We start from the raw sequence: 6,000 nt of genomic DNA on the forward strand, positions 1-6,000 counted from the left end.
GCAATAAATAAAGGAAGAAATAAAATAAAATAACAAATAATCTGTCTGAAGGTGTTAATTTAATGATAAACACAAGTCTAAAAATAGAAATAAATAAGAAGATAATAAATTTATCTTAGTAATTTCTTACGTTAATTAATAGCTTATTGATTTTTATGTCTGTAGGGGATTATTAATTAATAAATGTAACCTAACCTAACCTATACACTATATATTTTTGTAAAACTGTGTAGGTTAGGTTAGGTTACAGTAAATTCTTAATAAATTAACACCTATAGAATTGTACAAAAATGTGATAATGAGTAAAGACCATCTACTCATTATCACATTTTTGTATGTATAACTGAGTGCTGCACTCACCTTTCATATTCAAACACTTGTAACTTGGACTTCTTGGAAGTTTTGTGGACAAACTCTTGTCTACTTTCCTTTCCAAGTACCTCCTTCAACAACATACCAGAACTGTAAATAATAGTCATCACTAACACTTAATTCTTGTTTTTTTTTTTTCAATCATGTTATTAGACATGTTAGCTCAGCTCTTGCCCATGAATAATCCTGTGTCTTTTTTTCACATTCAAAGTGGTACAATTCTACTTGCAAAGTGATATTATACAGTAGGGATCTGCTAGTCTGAACACTGCTAATCTGAATGTCCACCTAATCCAAACATATTTCAGTCGGCAGAGAAAAAATTTTTTAGCTCATAAAATATATGTTTTTTGTATTTTTCAGTTAAATTTAAATGGTATTAATGATACAAAAACATTTAGAATTCCACGAAATGAATTGTGTTTTATTGTAGTACTGTATTAATACTGTACAAAATTAATAAATCAATGTTTGACATGGCATATTAAAATAGCAGATCTATACAGTATTTACACAAAAAAAAACAGGAACAAAAGTCATTTTTCAGAAATAACGAAGTCTGTTTCTTTCTTTTTGCGTAACAATGAAAGCCAGCTAGAAGATGCTATGTTTCACAACCACTTCGTAGACATGCAGTCCGCAGGTGAAGCACTGGGATGTTGTTCCTAAAGTGTAAAGTTACAATACTTTTTTTTGTTAACTGTTTGCACTCTTTCCTTTATTGACTGCAAATTGGATGAAATAAAGACTGGGCACTGACATCATTGATGGTGTTGGATCTATATAAACCAGATCTGTTTTCCTGCTTGCTTTTGCATTATTTCAATTATTTGGCTAATCCGAAAATCTGATAATCTGAACAGGGCTCAGTTCCGATTACAGTAAAGTGTCGATTATCCGAATGCCGATCAACTGAAATGTCGGTTAACCAAAAGCATTCCAGTCGGACTGTGTCATGCTGAATCAAATGTTTTTGATACTAGATTAACTTCTAAAGTATAATTTTTTTGTTTTTGTATTTTTCAATATATTTATTTTGTTTGTACAAAATAAAGAAATAATTTTTAATGATACAATAGCCACAATTATTATTATAAAAATTTTCATTAGGCTTAACATTGACAAAAATTTAATACAAAGCGGCATGCAACGGAGAAAAATTTAAACATGGAATATATTAATATACTATATTAATAATGTATTTTTTCGTACATAATTGGTTATCCGAAAAATCGATTTTCCGAGCAACCCCAGTCCCCAATTGATTCAGATAATCGACACTCTACTGTAGTTTGGACTAGCGGGACTCTACTGTATATATGTACTATCATAAAACATGATGAAATATTTCTGAAATGGTTTGATGAGAAATTTCAAAAAGAAAATGTAGGCTTCTTCCTCAGACAATGAGAGTTAGGATCTCCATATGAAAATCCTGGAAGTATCAAGAAAGAAACCAGATTTATCACAGGCAACATCAGTATCAAAAAAGTGCATATTCCCCAAAAAAGAAGAATAGGAAAACAGCATCTAAGAGAGTAACATGTAGACTACTGCACCAATCTGCAGATACCAAGTAATAAAAATCTGCAAACAATGCCATTTTAAAACTTCAGACTAAACAGATTCAGAACTTGAATAGAAATTATAATTAAGTTTAACAATAATTTCAGATAGCAAATTTCTGTTTTTATTGATCTCATTGATCTGATTAGATTCCTGAATTTTGCTCAATTTTCTATTTCTATATTGAAATTACTTTTAATGTATTCTAACTGAAATAAAGTAAGGAAAATATTAAAATGTGTATTACTCATAACAAAACTTTCTGAAATAAGTAAAATTTCTTATTAAGAATACAAAAATGTAGAGTGAATGCAGCTGTCAGCCTCAAGTATAGACATTACAAATCCAACCACAAGTAGTGCCAGGTTAATAATAAATGATAAAATAAACTCAAAAAAAAACTTAAATAGAAAATAATTTTATTATCTATAATATCCAATGACAAGGAGTGGAGAGTTGATCACTCAGATTTTATCTGCTATGGAGAATTCTAAGTGTAGCTTCAGTATAGCATATTTCCTTCTGCTGTTTTGATTGTCTGCCACTTGTTTTGCAATATTACACAATTGTTTCATGGTCGGTCATAAATCATAGTCTGAGTATCTACATTAATCAGAAACTCAACATTTAACCAGTACTCAACATTTAACCAGTAAAACAACCAAAAGAAAAAATAATTTAGATACAAGTTTGAAACTATGTTATAACAAACTTGGTGAGGAAATAGAATTTATTATGATGAAATTTTATTATATTGAGATCTGTTTCATGTCTATTTCTTGATAGTCGACCAACCAAAAGACATTGAAGCCTTTTTTTATTATTCTAAAATTTATTATATCAATGCACCTTGCAATGAGAAAAAAACAAGTAAAATGGCAAAGCCATTCTTGGGACAAGACTGTCTCAGAGAGCACAAGCAACACATGCGTAAATCTCTCACTTGCGCCTGTTTGTAGAAACAGTCTCAGAATTTTGTATTTTATTTTGACCCAGTTCTCGGTCCCCTGACTACCTACAAGTCTGGTTTATTTTATGTGCATATGATTTGGGCACCAAATACTATGTGCCAAATTGCAACTCTTGACATGTACTCCTTCGTAGCTCTAAAGTGTGCAGCTGTTGACAGCAGTGTGATGTTAGAGATGAGACATAGTCTTCAAAAATAAATAAATGAAATGACAAAAAGTTTTTGTACATAAAAATAGATTACCATGTATAAATAAGATCTTTATATAACTAGTTTACTTATTCTTCCATCCTGTTACATAATAAAAACATCTCATTCATAAACCTGGTGATTATCTGGAGAATTTCCATTTGGATGCTGAGTTCTTAAGAAAAACAGTGAATGACACAATTATATCATAGATTGTTTTTATTTTCCTGCAACACATTTGGTACTTTTTTCCCTTTTTTGGATATGAAATACCTTTCTTTTCTGCATTTTTATTCTATGATACAATATGTCCATGATTATTAAAGATGTAATTGAACTTTATACAGTATTTGATATTCCAGTATTTGTAAGATTAAGCAGTATGGGGCTTGTTGTCTTCATAGAAAAAAACTGATCTTCAATTTTCTTATAATGCCAACTTCAGTCAATTCAATTATTTTCATTAAACTTCTGTAGTAATCATTTGGTTTGGAAGTAAAAACTCAGTTATCATTCTCTCATATCTTACCAAACAGACACTAAAATCTTTTATAGATGTAATCTTGTTTTGGTTGAGATGAGCTTCTTTTCCTGGGCTTATCCAATGTCTACAATACTTAATTAATACTTGTTTGTGAAATCAACACTAAATCTGGAACCTGTTACTGGTGTAAATCATGAGAAAATCTTTCTTCACAAACGTTTTCAAACTTTTTAAAGATTATTAAAGATGTATGCTTCAAAAAATAGAATGTAAAGATTTAAAACAAAATCGAATGCTTGTTAACGAAACCTGTTATGATGGGTATGCGCACTCGTGTGTGGATGGTGGTATTTAAAGGCTGCCGTCTATAAGGTCCTGCCATGCTTCAGATAGATTAAATTCATCTTTCCGGTTGATACAGGTGGTCACATGGCTAACCCTGTAGATGGATATGGCTTCTAGCCATTTTAGATGTTCTAGGTGGGGTGTAGTGACGATAACATCAGCCTTGTCAAATTCCGACATCATCGTCACTACAAATTACTTGTTTGTGGGCATAGTATTCACTTTTTGTCTTCAGTTTAGAAATGGCTCAATCAAAAAAAGGAAACATGAACACATACTGATTTTTTTATGATGATTTTGTTAATGGAAACTAAAAAAAAGCATGAAAAAACCATGCAACTGCAAAAATGAGTTTCCCAGTTTGACTGTTTTTTCAATGCATTTTAACTGTCAAGTGGATGATCAAGTGACTTGAATTGAGTATTATGGCTAATTCTTCAATTGTTATTGCTAGATTTTTCTTCTGTTCTTTATAGTAACTCTTCATCAAAGATTCATGACTTGACTATAGCTTAGATTCCTGAATTTTGCTCACATTTTAAACCATAATTTCAAGAAGAAAATTTTGTGAACCATTATATATATGGTGTATCAGAATGACGTTTTAAAAATTTTGGGAATTGTAGAGGATGAAATTTTGAATGTTTTGATACAAGGAACCCATAGGCGGAAATGTGATATAAAGTTTCTACAGCACTTTATATTTTGCACTCGGTATGCTGAGTGAAACAGCAGAATACAGTATTTATGGCAAGTTTTATTGGCAAAACAGTAGAGTACAATCAAACTGTACATCAAATCAATGGCTACACTACTTTAGAGTAAGTGTTCAATGTGACGACCACCAACTTCGACTCACATTGACTATCTGTGTTTACAGCACAGCGCCAGTGGATGCAAGGGGTGACCTGAAGGACGACAAGCACTAAGTACACAACATCCTGTACACAGGCTCAGTTAGACCACTGTAGTTGTGTGTTTACAGTCTTCCATCTGCAGCAATAACATGACGTCAATGGATGGAAGGGTAGCTACCAAAGTAAAGGGCGGTCGAGCACGTCCTACCACTGTACACACTTTTGTTCAAATTTCTGGTTCTAGATTCCTTATATCAAAACATTCAAAATTTCATCTTCTACAATCCCCCAAACTTTTAAAACATAATTCTGATACACCCTATATATTGACCTACACTAATAACAATGTTTCCATGAACTTTTTGTATGTTTTGAGTTACAACAGTTGCATTATTTCCTTCTTTAAATTTATGTAGCATAATATGCTGAATACAGTAGAGTGTCAATTATTTGAAAGTGAATCAACTGAAACATCAATCATCCGAAAGAATTTCAGTCGGCAAATTTAAATTTTCGCTGGTGCTGTGGCGCTGCAATCTTTGGCTATATCTTGGGCTACTCAAATATTTTACGTTTTTGATACTAAATTAACTTCTGAAGTATAATTTTTTTATTGTTTTTATATTTTTCAATATATTTATTTTGTTTGTACAAAATAAAAAAATAATTTTTAACGATACAATAGTCTTCGTTAGGCTTAACATCGATGAAAATTCAACGCGAAGCGACACGCAACAGAGAAAAATTTCAACATGGGATAAATTAATATATTTTTTCATACATAATTGGTTATCCGAAACATCGATCTTCCGAACAACCCCAGTCCCCAATTGATTCGGATAATTGACGCTCTACTGTATATTCTTTAGACAGCTCTATTTATAACCTTATGTATTTCACTAAAAACTGATACAGACATACAAAAATGTACAAAATGGTTGCCAAAGAGGGACTAATTAGGATTGTCATGGAAGAAAATTCATGGAATAGACTAATACACAATTATTTAATAAAATTTGATAAAAACAATTGTTGTGAAAACTGAACTTCGTGTTAAGAAAATAAAAACTTACAATAGTTTCACACACCTTCATGTTATTTGTACACTATGAAAAAGACAGCATTACTTATGAATGATCTGACATGTATATTATAAGCAATTAATAATTTCTCATTTATAGTTAGAAATATTCTAAATGTATCCTTAGTAATCTTGT

General features: G+C 31.1%; 1 protein-coding gene across 1 annotated transcript in view; it reads left to right on the top strand.

Annotated features, from left to right (window-relative positions):
- Nucleotides 1-6,000, top strand: part of LOC111637165 (multidrug resistance-associated protein 5-like) — a 48,358-nt gene that overhangs the window by 25,639 nt on the left and 16,719 nt on the right. The gene's annotated exons all lie outside the window — the stretch shown is intronic.

This window comes from Centruroides sculpturatus, unplaced genomic scaffold (genome assembly GCF_000671375.1).
Source record: "Centruroides sculpturatus isolate CEXI.00-Female unplaced genomic scaffold, Cexi_2.0 scaffold1080, whole genome shotgun sequence".
Classification (NCBI taxonomy): Eukaryota; Metazoa; Arthropoda; class Arachnida; order Scorpiones; family Buthidae; genus Centruroides; species Centruroides sculpturatus.